Below are 15,769 nucleotides of genomic sequence, written 5' to 3'. Positions count from 1 at the left end.
ATGTGTTTTTGTACAAAGTCTGAGCACCTCTAAAACTAGATTTAATTTTAGTGTCTTTAGATTTCATTTTAATAAAAAACGTTTTTTACTACAGTCCTTTTACTCTCATTTTATTATTGCTGAGGTTTTCTAGAATATAATCATAAATGCCACTTTTGCCTCATGGTTTTTAGTTAGGTGAAATATACAAAAATATCAGGCATGGCAGACTACCTAACATAGTCAAAAAAAAGCCTTGGGGCTGGAAGAACTAGAGGAGACAAAGGCCGCCAATCACAGTGATCTCTCTCACCGACAGGCACGGCCTCCAACTCCCAACCTCCAATAGGGTGTACAACGACTACACCACAAAAACTAGGCCCACTGGCGCTCACCGACGGCCCGACATTGGCTGATATTTTATGGGCTTTACTCATCTCTCTCTCTCTCTCTCTCTCTCTCTCGCTCTCTCTCGCTCTTGCATGCTCATCTCCTGTCTTTGCTTCCTGTCTCACTCTCATCTTCTCTGTCAATACTTCTTGTCTCACCCATATTGCTCTCTTGCTATTGATTGTTTTCCTCTCAGTACCTGTCTCACTGCGAATTGCCTTTCATCCTTTCTCTTTCTTTCTCTCTCTCTCTCTCTCTCTATCTCACTTTGGTTGTGTTTAATCTTGTCTCTCTTACTGCTGCATGTTTCTCCTGTTCTGTCTCTCTCTGTTGATGGTCTTTCTCTCATCCTCTCTAATTTACTACTGATTTGCTTTGAAATTCTCTCAGTATTAATTGCCTTTGTCTCAAATCCTTCTCTTATCATGACTGACTGCCTCTCAGTTCTCTCACGGCAGGAAGAGCTAGGATAATTTACTAATGTGTGAATCATTTCCTTTCCCCTCTGTCTGGCTGTTTTTTTCTTTTCTTCTTTTAACTGTAAACTACTTTAATGAGATTAGCAGGGAACCATGGCACATTTCCTTGCTAATCCATCACATAATAGCTTTACATGTTCATGGTTTCGGAGAAGACACACACCCTACTACACACATGCTATACATACAAACACACACATAATGCAGCAAATCACATTAGTCTCGCTTGTCTCACAAAAAAAATGGAATTACAGGATTTCAATTCATTCGTTTTTGTGTGTGTATCTGTGTGTGTCCGTCTGTGTGTGTGGCACATATTATCCCTGTATTCCTGTATGTCTGGGAGGGAAATTTCTTATACGTCAGAGGCCACTTTTAACCTTGGAATAATACATTTTTCAAAATATGACTCCAGCATCTACATAGCCTCTGCCTCCTACTGATGTAAAGCTCTGATAATGATGAGGGAGGGCAATTGACATCGCTGGATTCCTAGAAAATAATCCTGGCTACACTACATATCCTCCTCTCCTTAGATAAAATATAGGTAATGTTCACCACGCTGTACAGACCAGACCCAACGCCAGGATGAAGTGGCTGAGGGAACAGGGAGGCAAATCTTTTTATATGGTAAAACAGTAGATAATCAACCTGCTATGCCTTCTGCATGTTTTTCATCTTGCGGGTGGCAATATAGTGCCGTTTTGACTAGATGCGAACAATTCCCTACCTTGTCTTTTCCATGTGTTTGTGCGTCACGGCCATAATATGAAAAAGGAATATTTGAGACAGATTGCCAAGCCACTACCTAAAATTGGTCTGGTGGTAGGTTTTATTAAATTCATTGATTTAGCCATGCAGTAGCCTCTAAAAGGCAAAATAACATCAACACAAGGCTACTGTTTCAAAATCAAATAACACATTTCTTTCACAGCAGTGATGGAGCCAGTATTAAACCTGTGTCCTAAAAAGTGTCCTGAATCGGAGCACTCTGAACGTATTATAACCAGGGGTGTCCACGGTTGTGTGCACAAGATCATTACAATTTGTGGGAACAAAAGATGATAACTTGTGTGCACAAGATCAATCATATCACCTCACAGGACTTTGTTCATTTCAAATATTGTATGGGGAAAACTTCAAAGAAGGTGTTTCATTACAGTACTGTCATCTCTATGAGACTTGTCTTGTTGTTTTGTTTAGCAGGCACATAAAACATAAAACTTAAAAAACAAAGCCCTGTTTTGTCTCCGGGTGTTGCTGAGCCTGATACAGACTGTCAAATACAGGCATAGAGTGGCCCACACTCTGCTGAATACTAAATAACAGTAAATCTCCTCCTTCTCCTCCTCCTCGTCCCATTTTTCTTCTTCTTCTCTGCTGCTTAGATAGACAGCCACCTGAAGGTCATGGTCTCTGCGTAGGCACCCCTTGGGGCTTGTTTTCAGCACTGCTGCCAGCCTACACAGCCTGTGGGTAGCAGCTATTGCACATTGGCAAGTCGGTGGAAGGTCTGTAACACTGTTTTGTTAGTTTAAGCTCTCTATATTATTAAGCTTCTATAGGGTTTTGCTATTGTTAAGATGATTTAGGGCAGTGATTTTCAGTCCTACTCCTGGGGTTCCCTTGCTCTGCATACCTGACTGATGTTGTCAGTGGCATTCTTGATTAGCTGAACACAATTGTTCACAGTTGATCAGGAGTACTCTAATTACACTGATTTCAATCACGTGAGCCTTGATCAGAGATAGACAGATAGAGGATGTGCTGGGAAGAGGTGGCCACAGGAGCAGTATTGAAAACTCCTGATTTAAGGCCATAATATTGTGGAGTTGGTTTAAAGTGATTATGCTGTCTACCGTACATTAATGAAGAAAAATCAAGAAAAGAACATTTCTGCAATTTCACTTTGGAATCAATAAAGTTATCAATCTATCCACTATAGATCCTACTGTCGGTTCTACAGTCATATTTCAGTGAAATTGCTGTCTGCATAGTCATTGTTTTTTACCTGCACAGAAAACTAAGCAGCCTCTCAATAGCCATTCAAATACACTGATGCTTACTATGAGAATAGCTTACATACAAACTACTATGGCACAACCACAGGACGCCCACGGTGTGAAGTGCGCAGCCTCCGAGAGCATAATGCACTTGACTTAGAGCAGCATGAAGTGACAGTGGCATATTGCAGCAGGACACAGGTTATGGAGGGCACAGGACACAGGACACAGGTTATGGAGGGCCTATCAACCCCTGGGTTATGGAGGGCCTATCAAGTCCACTGGTCCCTAGATGCCTCATACACCCCCTGGGTTATGGAGGGCCTATCAAGTCCACTGGTCCCCAGCTGCCCAGCCTGATGGTGAGGGGGAGGAGTGAGGAGGGGTGCCATCCCCAGTCCCCTGCAGTACAGTTCGCCAGTTAGTGCTATTCTATAGAATCAAATTGTATCGGACCAAACACAGAAGTGTATGGCTTGGCACAGAAGCATTTTCGCTGACACACAGGTAGGTAGATTATGCTGATCAAAGGAGTATACCTAGTTTTACGTAGGTAGGTAGGCATCTTATTTGGACAACAAAAGATCACACTTGATTTTACAAACACGTTAACAAAACAAAAGAAGAATGTGCTCAAAAAGAATACATTTCATTTAGCTATTGCCTATAAAATTAAACCTCAAAGTATAAAATTATTGCATACTGGACATATAGTTGCATACTGTTGGATACTGGGCATATAGTTGCATACTGTTGGGTAATATGGAGATGGTATTTGGTTACCTATTGTGCATCATCAGTCTCTACGCATTATCCTAGATCTAAAATACAAGAATTCAAAGATTTCAAAGATTCATAGATTTCTGTATAATAGTAAACTGAATTCAAAGCAAAAGGAGACCTTGGACAGATCCAACACATTTCACAACTATTCCAACCTTCCAAAGCAACAACCTTGGTGGTCCATGTTCATTTTTAAGTTGAATTTTGTCTGCAGCAGGAGGATGTTTTGAAGAGGCTTTGTGTGGCTGCATGGAAGTCTAAAGGATCCCCAGAAAGGCACAGTCTACAGTTCTTGCAAAAGGTTGTTGATATTTGTGCTCAACAGCCAATCAAAATACACCTTCCATGCTCCGGATGCAATGTGTTGATTAATTGGAATTATTTCTGGCTCAGTCTGAGCCGCTGTTTGTTTCCCATTTGGAGAGGTCTGTGTATGAACACATGAGGTTTTCTTTTAGCTCACATATAGAACAGAGAGCAAAATTCGCTGAATTTTACAAAAAGTGTAAAAGGACATTGCTTCTAATGGTGGCAAAAATGACATGGTTGCCAGTATTGAAGTGTGTGTGTGTGTGTGTGTGTGTGTGTGTGTGTGTGTGTGTGTGTGTGTGTGTGTGCGTAAGTGCTGATTTTTGTGATGGGGAGAGAGTGTGCAGGGCATCAGCTTAAGTTGCAGACTGTGTAGGATAAGGGTCTTTAAAGATGACCGAGTATCATCTAGAAGTGGCTCTACCTTGAGCTACTGCTGCTGTGCTCAAAAGCCCTTTTCAACAGTCTCCACATCAGTCACGTAGTATCCCCTGAAGATCGTCTGAGAGACCCCTGAGAGAGAAGGGCAGCTACTGATTGGTTGACAGAAGATCCACGTGTGTGTGCGTGTGCGTGTGCGTGTGTATGACACACAAACACACACACGCACACACACACTCACCCTCCCTGGCCTGTTGACTTTTCTGAGCGAGGCTTGACAGGAAGAGCAAAGATGGGAGGATAGGACAAGAGAGAAAGATGAAAGAGAAAAGGGAAGGAAGAATAGGGGTGGAGGAAGTAGGATGAAGAGAGAGAAGAAAGGTGAGGGGAGGGAGGGAGGGAGGGAGGGGGGATGCTTCCAGCCAGATGCCCTTTCACATGTGTGGCCACTGCTCCTCATGAGCAGGGAGGAAACCATCAACAACAACAACAACAACAACAACAACAACAACAACAATGGCAACAACACAAAAGAGAGGCAAAGGACTCAGCCAAAGGCTGATGATCTCAGGAAAATAAGGATATGCTGGACCATCTCACTCATCAGTATAGCCAAACAAAGCTGCTGCTCTCAGGGGTTGCTCTAGCTTTCCACCATCTCCCGTTTCATACGAACCCTGTCTCTATATCTTTACCCCTTCTCACAGTGTGTACCCTGTCATTGCCACCCCACCCACCCCCACTCACCACCCAGTTTCTCCTCTTCCTCTCAGTGCTTCACAGTGAGCCTTAAAAGAGCACATAGTGCCTGTATTAAATCAGAGCAGCCAGCAGAGCTGGCTACATGCCTTTAATAATGCATTGCCTCCTGACAGGAGCAAATGTACAGCCAGCCAGAACCACAGAAGCCCCCACCCCCACTCACTCACACACACACCCTTCCAACCCCACCCCATGTCTGTTTAGTTAAGTAAGAGTGCATCGTGCATATTTCTCTCCAGTAAAGACTCCCTGCCCTTTGCCATGGTTTAGTGCTGCACAGACGCGAGGGTGGAGTTCTATTGTTGGTGCTGTTCCTTTTAGTTTTTTTGTTTTTCAGATGTATCTAGGCTATGTGCCGGCAGCCCCTTGGTACCTCCTCTGGCAGACTGCAGTGTTACTGACTAGTATCTGGGTCAATAGTGAACGAAATGGTCTACAGCTTGTCCCCCTCATATACCCTTGGTGCAAAGTTTTAATCAAGGAGAATGTCATTTTATGGAACAGTGATGCACTAACAAGGCCTGTGGTGGTATTGTGCTATAGTTGTGCTTCAAACACATCGACCCAAATATTGTTCAGAGTCAGTCTCAAAGGTGATGAAACACTTGGGTTAATCTTGATAGCATCCAGATGAACTGTGCCACAATTTAAACTCCTTTAAATAAAAACATTTCAGATGCTTTTCTTTGTCTCTGACAGAAATATTGAGTTGAAGACGTGATTACTGTTGGTGCAACAACAAAATAGAAAGAATCAAACAATATATTTGCTAAAGGAAGTGGATATTAACAGCCCATGTGTAATATCCTGTTTGCCAGGGAGCTTCATGGGGCTATGTGCCTTACCTGAGTTGCCCAGATAACACAGGTATTGCACTCCCAAGATAGTACATCCCCATGATGCATCTGTTTCAACCAATGTCTCTAGCTAAGTAAGGTATAATGTCCACAAAGGCATCTATCCTGCTTGCACCATGGTTGCCACATAGTGGTGTGGTCCCCAAAAAGAAAAACATTTTTTATGTGGTTATCACAAAATATACTTCCATGTATCACCGCTTCATGTGTGGTGATGTACCGGTATTGTCAATCATATTGTCAATCACAATCAGTGTCATTACAGTTTGCAGCTTATTAGTTTCTATAAGATAAACGGCTAGTTTGGTTTCGGTTGGTGTTGCTTACTGCCAAGCGTCATTACCACATACAAATCATTCATATCCCTACTGGCCCTTAAACTGAGCCCACCACATTCATTTGCTCTATTTTAACAGCAATGTCTGTGTGGAGTGAGGTGGCCAAGGGGTAATTTCGTCACCCATCATAAAGTACAGAGAGCAAATCAAGCGGCAGTCTGTCTGGATACATGAGTAGAGTTAAACCATGAAGAAAAGATAAGCTCTTAAGCAGATACTGAAGTGTAGAGATAGATTCAGAATTAGAGTGCTTAGAAGTAGTCCATAGGTGAGGATTTAGCTCATGACTATAGTTAGCTGATGAGTGTACTGTTTATCAGTGTAGAATTAGTCCATATATGTTGAGAAAAGCTAATGTCAGTAGAATTCAACAGAATTCAGGAGTATAATAAGCTCACAAAAGTATGAGCCAATCACAAGGGGTGTAAAAATATTCATAAATAGAATCACAAGGGTGTCAAATTATTGAAATGAAAAATTATATCACAAGGGTGTAAAATTATTCATAAATAGTAATTAGCCAATCTGTCGACCATGGAACCAGCACATAAGTGACTTTGCTCATGAATATCTCATGAGTGTCGAGTAGTGTAGGGGTAGATCAAGCCCATGAATGTGTAGTGGATCTGTGAGTGTATAGTTAGACCCTAAGTATAGGGCTAGATAACGAGTGTGGTGATCTACAGTTGATATTGCCTACAGTGGAGAAGAGTCTCTGTAGCCTCCACACCCTCACATCACACATCACCAGAATGAAACAGCCAAAATCGGGGGGAAATTGATTGAGAAATGATTCTCCTGTTGCTGTCATTGTGTTGCATGTACACAATCATTGAGTTCGAGAGTAGTTTTATTGTTAGCTTGAGGCTATTCTCAGGTTAGTTTATAGTTGGTTTGTCAGTTTTATATTGATTTGTGACTGGATTTATGTCACCTGTGATAATCCTAGGGCACTGGATTAAGGAACCATACCATGCTTCTAAAAAAAAACAGTCTTTTGTGTGCAGCAAGTGTGTTTGTGTGTGTGTGTGTGTGTGTGTGTGTGTGTGTGTGTGTGTGTGTGTGTGTGTGTGTGTGTCTGTGTTTGTGCATGAGGTGTCTGTCTCAGGGGGGTGGGGGTGGGGGTTGTAATTCTCCTGTGAGGGAAAGAGGGAAATCAGTCAGAAGTCTGCTGTTGTCATGACAGATGAGAGCTGCAATTTAATCCAGCTTAATACAGCAGAAATTTCATTCCATTCTCCGCCCCCAACATTCTAGATTACTCTCTCTCTCTCTCTCTCTCTCTCTCTCTCTCTCTGGCGAGAAAGACATGGGCTGGAAATGAGTGACTGTGAAAAATAATAAATGCATGACTCATTGGTAAATTACTTAGTTTTTTTGCAGCATTTCATTAATTATTAGGAAACATTATTGTGCCTGTATGAGTAAGACAGCGAGAGAGAAAGAGAGAGAGGGGGGAGGGGGCTTTATTGCCCCAGGGTGAATACCCCTCCCCAGCACTCCACTACTCCACTGATTCAGAGAGGCTTGATTTAGGGGTCAGGTATCTAAGACCCCATGCAGACGGACTCTAGTTTGCCTGAACCCGGGTTCATTTTTCACACCTATTTCACACCTACCCACTTTTTACATTGCGTGCACATGAACCCAGTGAATCCGATTGACTCAGCTGTAGTACATCCCCCACGCCTGTTGGTGGCGCTTTGGTGCTACAGACAACTGAAGAAAACGGAGAAGAAGACAGGAGCATGCTATCAAAATAACATATGACAGTAGTTGAGCTCCAACTAACAACGTTTAGCTTAGCCGCATAGCCTACATTTAATCTGCACAGTAACACATTATGGTGGTTTATAAAATCAGTGGTAAGAGCAGACTGTAGGTTAAGCGAAAAATAATTATATTTGTTATTGATAATAAAGAGTTTAGAACAGTGCAACAAAGCAATGTGCAACATGACATGTCTGAGTTGTTTAAATGCCTGTGCTTTATGGAGATGCTGAGCTTGAGCAGGAGAGACCACAATGCAAGTGCTGTGGATCCTGAATGTTTCATGGTTTACAATTGCTTCCAATTTCATGGTTTTATTACTAACAACAAATGTAGGCTATTGTTGAGGGCTTTGTCCTTCACGTACTGTAGGCTACCTCTGAAGTAACGTTAACGCTAGCTATTGCTATTAGCTATTGCTATCGTTGTCTGACAGGACTAAAGCTAACTTAACATTCATCTGTTTTGAAACTTCCGTCTATAATAAAAAATCTTTTCACGTCAGATTTGCTCATATAGGCTATTGCTGACACTTTTAAAAACAGTTTTTTGAAAAATCGTCTGATGCAAATAGATTAAACAGTGATAGATTAAAGTGTGGCTTGTTAATGTCATCCCTTTCCTAACAACAGATAGATAGATACATTTGTATTAATCCCGTTAGGGAAATTCACGTGGAAAAGGAGCAAGGTAATAGGAAGAATATATTTTTTTAAACTGGAGAGCTGTTATAACTGGCTGCCAAACTCACTGCGCCATGGCAAACTATTCAGTTATTAAATAATGCCGGTTGTGTCCGTTGTTCTGGCTGGTCTAATGATGCGATCACGTGGGGCAATCCGATTAGGTATGCGGATAGCGTGCAGACGAACACCAACAGCAATCGGATTCGGAGGTTACTCACTTTGGACCCCCGATTCGAGGGAGTGCGGATACAGTGTGCGGATACAGTGCGTTCTTCTGCAGGATAGGGCTATCCAGACTCGGGGTTCACCGGGTTCAGACAAACTAGAGTCCGTCTGCACTTGGCCTAAGAGGTTTCTGAAAGATGATATTAACCAACTGTAAATATGACCACACATACCATATGTACACCTTAACACACTGAACACCCCCGCACAATATCAGACACACACATACACACACACACTTCTACCCACAGTCTGTCACAGCTAAGCTCAAAGCAAAGTTAAAAACAATGGCGTGCCCTATTTCCTCTTATGTGCATTCCTATCAGATTGTGAGCTAAATAGGTATATGTCATAAGAGGTACGCAGCAGTGAAGTCAGTATAGTTTAGACACAGCGTATATGTAAGGCCCTGAGATGAAAGGCTACACAGACGTCTGTGCTTGTTTAACAACACCTCAGAGATCCAGACTGACACTGCTGCGTATGGTCCTGCATTGGTAGTGTTCTGTGTCAGGTGTAGTATATACGTATGTAATTTCTTCTTTTAACACCGGGAAAGGTTGTTTGTTAAAACAAATAACAAGAAAAAGAGTGTTTTGTTCAGAAAACACATTCTATTACTCTTAACATTATCCTTTCATATAGTGTGACACATCATATAACACTCGCTTCTCTTTGGCTGGGAGGATGTGCCTCAGAGAGAAGAAAATAGACTTGGAGGAGCGCTTTAATGACAGCAGTGTTCTATGTTGCCCTATGATATAATCATTTCTGGAAAAGGGTTTCTATCATTGAAATATTGCTAGAAGTTCTGTGCATGTTCCTCAATGACAGTTGTTGTCTCTCCACAATGTCTCATCTGACAGATTTAAAGTCGTGTAAAGATGTGTGAATCCCAGCAGGGTTTTGCAGCCTTGATTATTTTTGTGTGATTTTTCATGTGATTATTTTTGTCTTCTAATTAGAGTAAATGAAGACAGAGTTTTCTCTAAAACATCTGGACCATCAGCTTGATAAGGGATGCCTGAGTGAACAGGGAGGGGAGGAGGAGGTGTGCATCATCTTTATCCTCCTCATTTACGTCCCTCTACGCGTCTCACTACAGCTATCACAGGGAGCGAGGCAGATAAGAGTCTTCAGTGTGACTAGATAGCTAAGCACAGTATATCAGATGGCATAATGAACACTCAATTTAATTGACAATTATATTCACCAATTCCATGCAGACCTCAGTATTCTGATTAATTTCTGTGCAGGACATGTTCATAAACATGTAAGCATCCATATCAAAGCCCATCAAGCATGATGTGATTTAAGTGGTATAATCATTGTGAAGCAAGCTAGACAAATCGCTTTCAAAGGTGCTCTATATGAACTCTGTTTGCCATTATGGGTGGTGTGGTACAGTGTCTATATACACAGAGTGGCAGGGTGACACAGCACTCACCAGCCCTGAATGACACAGAGTTCACTGACAGAGGGTGGTACAGTACACTCACTGACAGTTAGAAGAAGGGAAAGGATCACTGACTTTGGGTAGCATGGAAGCTCATGCGGTGAGGACACACACACACACACACACACACACTCACACACAAACACGGAGGAGGAGAGGAAAAAAAACTCCTTTAAAACATTTGGGTCTGGTTTGTAACTGGTAGGATACCTTGATGTCTCACTTTGTGTGATTATGCTGTAAGTAAGAGCTTATGTATTGTACTGTGTGTGTCTTCTATGCTTTCAGAACTGTGTGTGTTTGTGAGTGTATGTGTCTGTGTGTGTGGGACTATGAGACACACACTTGAGTCATGGTGTATAAGGTTATATGAACAACATCTTCCTGTATATGTGTGTGTATTGTAAGAGAGTGAGTATGAGATAGAGAGAGAGAGCTTTCTCATGTCTGTGTATATATTCCCTGCCACAGAAGCAGATGGGCATCGTTAAGCATGATTGTTAATTAGTCACTGGAAAGCCATGAGTCCGCACGCAGTCTCAGTGGAGTTGTTGTCGCTGTCTCCGCAGACAGAAAAAAAAGGTGTTGATAGAGCCAATCACAATCAGCAAGGTACAGCGCTGCCATTGTCCAATCAAAATCATGCTTGTCATACGTAAGAGGCGAAGTGTCCAATCACACACCTCGGCCGCGTCTGCCATGGTGTCCTCCAAGTATAATCGCACATTTGTGGTGTTACTGCTGTTGGAGTTGTTTGTCTCCCTGGGGTGATAAGGCCACAAGGCTTGGTCTCGAATGATGTCCCCCATCAAAACATCACAAGAGCACTTTCTATCATTTTGTTTGGGGCACTATTGAGCAAAATCAATAATTTCTCAATTACCTGAAGTGTCACCATCTGAGGTCAAGCTAGAACTATCAGTTGAAGGATTTTCGTGTGGAAGTAGTGGTATCGAACGTCCTTAAGGGCTGCGACATAACACTGCATGCTCAGGGGATCTATGTATACATCTCCATGGTTAGATTTAGATTACATGATTTTCTGCATCAGAGGGACATAATTGTTAGTCCGTGTTGGTGTAAATCAGCCTGCTATGCCTCAAGTGCTTTAAATATAAGGTGGGGATGATTTACTTGTTTAGTAAGAAGTGGTTTAATCATTGTCATTTCAATTTAACATATCAGGGACATAATTGCCTTTGTGCATCACATTGCATAGCACTGTACTGTACCTAAATGTACTTTGTTCAGACAGATTCACACCTCTTTAGCCTAATTTTACCACTAAAATACAGTATATCCATAGGATTTTTTGTCATGGGGCTAACTATCACTGATATCCTGATGAAATTGTACAGTGTGTGTGTGTGTGTGACAGGGAGAGAGAGCGAGAGAGAGAGAGAGAGAGAGAGAGAGAGAGAGAGAGAGAGAGAAAGAGTTTGTGACGAGAGGGGGAGAGGCTTGTCTAAAGTGCAGCACATTAAAGTTTGATATATGCTGTGCATGCTGAGTATTTCTCTCATGCTTCCAGAGATCCAGAGGACACTACACGCAAAGCAAAGAGCAAAAATACTGCATTCAAATCTGAATATGCAAAAACAGAGAAATTAAAATAAAATAATTCCAACCCTGTGTCTATCAGTTCTTTATGAATAAACAATCTCAAAGCTGTCTTATCTGAACGTTCACACAAAATGAATGGCTAGTAATATTCGGCCAATCTCTTCAGCATAACCTTTTATGATCTCAATCATTTTACACCTTGGTGTTGCGTACATACTGAAACTGTTGTATTGGATGGGCTGGTGCTTATAAATGTATCCATCTTGTATTTAGTCTGCCCATGTGTGATTTTCCCATCAACACTACCAGTGGACAAAGTCCATTAAGCAGATTTAATATCCTGCTGTAAAGGTGAGCAGAAATATAAGTAAACACTTTGGACCCAAGAGGAGCCCCTGGCTTGCTTATGCAGTGGACATGTTAAAAAAGGTTTGTTATTGGTGTGCAGCTGGTATGTAAGGTGTGTGTGTGTGTGTGTGTGTGTTTGTGTGTGTGTGTGTGTGTGTGTGTTTGTAGGGGAGCTTCTGGTTTGTGGATGCAATGTGAACTAACGTGTAAGCAATGTTGCTTCTTATCTGTTGTTGTTAGTTTCAGCACAAAAAAGGCACCTTAAAGAACTTAAAATTTAAATTTAAATTATGATCGTATTGACCTGTTCTTTAGATTTAATAATCCAGGTCATCAGTCATTTTTAAGTCCGTGGTGTGGCTCAATACCATTTGTATTCTGTCTTTATTTTGAAGGTAACTCGGGTACATGAGTGTACCACATATATCAGATGAGATCAGTATCACAGTTTCTTCTAGGTAATGTTGACCCGAACACTCTCATTCTATGGATGGATGGATGGATAGATAGATAGATAAAGTCATGTCATGATGGATACAGTGCATACCGAGTTGTACGTTGATAAAGTCTGGAGTTCCCCCACTGATCAAAGCCTTGGGTGGCTGTGATTGGTGTGTCTGTGCATGATGGATGCTAGTTAATGATTTGTGAGTGTAAGCTGAATGGATATTGACACTCATGGATTCTGCTGCAGTCACACTTCCCTCCGAGCTTCCTGCAGTACAGCCGAAACCAAATCCCTTGATCAGACTACAAAACAAAGCTGAACTACAGTAAACCCTGCAGCTCTGCACCATGTATCACTTTCAGTCGGATGTCTATCCGCTGGAATATCTCTGTATATGAAATATCAATACATTTCTATTGGTCTATCTGTCTGAATCAGCATTAATCATCCTAAGTAATCAGTACAATGGTGTGGTTATGCAAATGGTTATTGGCAGGAAACCGGCCCTAGCTTATGTATGAACCCATTTTAACTTTGGGTCAGGAGTCTCACCAGGTTTGGGTTTGGAGAGTGTCCCAAGATTCATGAGAGTAGTGGAGGAACCAAACCACCTGCATATAGGCTCAACTGTTGAGCAGTTATTCATATTTCAAAAAACCAGATAGAATGTACTTGCTCTAAATTAAACAAACAATTCCTAAAGCAGCTCTCAGGTTGTTTTTATCATCTTAGAGACCATGTAGACTTAACAAGCTGACATTGAGTGTCCCAGTTTCTTTCAGGTATGCTGACGCTGTACCCACGCTGCACTTCTTCTTCATGGATTCAGACTGGTCCTATCTATGCTATCCTTATGCAGCCCTGTTAACTTGTGCAGCCAGAATGATTTGGCGAGCTCCATAAACTCCTTCCATCTTCTCCCAGATAGCCTTCCTGTGCCATGAAACAGAACAGTATGGACCCCGGGCCCCGGTACCATGTCTACTGCAGTCCACCTCAGTGGGGAAGTCTCAGTAATGCCAGTCAGTGTGTGCTTTCAGGACTCAATACTGTCAGTCAGTGTGTGCTTTCAGGACATTTATAGCGTATAAATTATGCATTTGGTCTTTCTCACTGCAGAGGAAGCACGCCCCCCCCCGCCTCCAACCCTACCCTCTCATTTCATCCAGCCCCCCTCCTACACACACACACACGCACACACTCACACACACACACACACACACACACACACACACACACACACACACACAAACACACTCCCAGCTACAGCACCAGACACATGTGTCCAGTCATGGAGTGGACATGCAACACACATGCAATGCTCAGGAGTATCACACAGAAAACATCTGTACATGTATGGCACGAGACACTGGGGTAGTTTTGCTGAAATGTTTGGCACACATCTCTGGGGTAGTTTTGCTCAAACGTATGCATATGGCTCATAATTACATTATGGATTAGTGCGACTGTAACATATGTAACAAATATGGCACATAGAGCTGGGTTAGTTTTGCTGAGGTGGAAGACAGGAACTCTCTCTCTCTCTCTTATTCAGCATCACATGGGTTATCGGGTTACATTAATGTGCCCAGCATCAGTTTTAGGGGCGCTTCCATTGATTACTTATCAGTTTTAGGGGCGCTCCCATTGATTACTTATCAGTTTGTAAAAACATCTCTCCATCGGGACCGCTAATCTGGTCCTTTCTGAGCCGCCTTCTCTCCATCCCTCCATCCCTCCTCTCTGTTCCACCCAGGATTTTAGGTTTACATCGAGAATGCATCCAGACTTTCTCTTTTGCCAAATATTTCATCAACTTTCCTGAAGCACCTCTGTGCTGGTGACATATTCAGGATGAACCTTCTGTATTTCAAAGCCAAACTCGGAGGTATCGCGTAAAAAAAAAGAAAGAAAAGAAAAACAGCAGCCAGTGTGGGTGTTATGTAAAACCAGTTCACAGCAACAAAACAGTTTATCATGAAAAATCATCTCACCAGGAAATACTGCTGATCTGGCACAGGAGGTACTTCTCTTTGCTTTCCTCCGACTTGTCAAGATAAAATCCCTTCAATAGCAGAGAGAGCCCGAGGAAGGAAGGAAAGTGAGAAAGCGGCAGCAACTCATCCAGCGAGTGGCGAGGCAGATACGGAGAGATTAGGACCCGACCTCACAACTCATCCACCCTCCACTCCCCTCCCTTCCCTTCCTCCCACACACACGCACACACACTCCCTCTTTTCATAGGGAGGGGCTTAGGCGGGGCACACTCAGGCTCCCTCCTGATGGTAGCGTCCGCAGCTCCCACCAACACCACCACCACCTACCCCCCTCTCAGTGCCGACAGATGGAGGCAAGGGAGGGGTGCGTGTGTGTGTGTATGTGTGTGTGTGGGTGTGTGTGTGTATGAGAGAGAAAGAGAGAGAGAGAGAGATGAGAGAGAGAGAGAGAGTAAAAGAGAGAACTCATGGAAACAGGATTAGTAAAGCTCCACAGATAGATAGATAGATAGATAGATAATGTGTGTGTGTATATATATATGTGCGTGTGTGCATGTATTTGTGTGTTTGTGTGTGTCGCTGCAGCTGCATATGACAGATGTGTTGACTTTTACCTCACAGGGGGTACGACATGCTGCAAGAAACAACAAGCCCCCCTCCCTTACTAATCACAGAATGCATACATACATTCTTATTTATGGAGAACTCCTCCTGCCGGATGCCCCATCAGTCTTCTCACTGGCTGCCTGCCCATGGATAGACAGACACACTGCAGCACTCCACTGCAGGCTTTTGCAACAGATGCTAAGTTAACTATTTTGTTCTGTGTTAGCTGTCCTATACCGCACTATCCTACAAAGAAAGAAAACATGTTTGTTACATGTTGGCACAGTCGGATCCTAGTACAAAAGCACTAATCATATGGTCCACTGTATACCCAAAAGCTTTGAGATTAATGGAAAAGCCCTGCCCAAAAGGACAACAGGAAATGCATC

At 42.5% G+C, this 15,769-nt stretch overlaps 1 protein-coding gene across 4 annotated transcripts in view; it reads right to left on the bottom strand.

The window, feature by feature from the left end:
* The window catches only part of sv2bb (synaptic vesicle glycoprotein 2Bb), a 54,178-nt gene that overhangs the window by 26,163 nt on the left and 12,246 nt on the right, over window positions 1-15,769 (bottom strand). Inside the window, exons 1-2 of one of the 4 annotated variants that reach the window (XM_031564591.2) lie at window positions 14,772-15,101; window positions 8,956-9,092 (exon numbers count right to left, since the gene is read on the bottom strand). The exons of 1 other annotated variant lie outside the window; for it this stretch is intronic. The gene's annotated coding sequence lies outside the window, so the exon portion shown is untranslated. Of the gene's footprint in view, window positions 1-8,955; window positions 9,093-14,771; window positions 15,102-15,769 lie in introns of those variants that run through there. 2 more of the 4 variants (XM_031564592.1, XM_012818360.3) reach the window with 2 other exon arrangements.

Source organism: Clupea harengus, chromosome 3, assembly GCF_900700415.2.
Source record: "Clupea harengus chromosome 3, Ch_v2.0.2, whole genome shotgun sequence".
Classification (NCBI taxonomy): Eukaryota; Metazoa; Chordata; class Actinopteri; order Clupeiformes; family Clupeidae; genus Clupea; species Clupea harengus.
The sequence above is the reverse complement of the archived record's forward strand: the minus strand, read 5'-3'. Positions and strand labels throughout refer to the sequence as shown.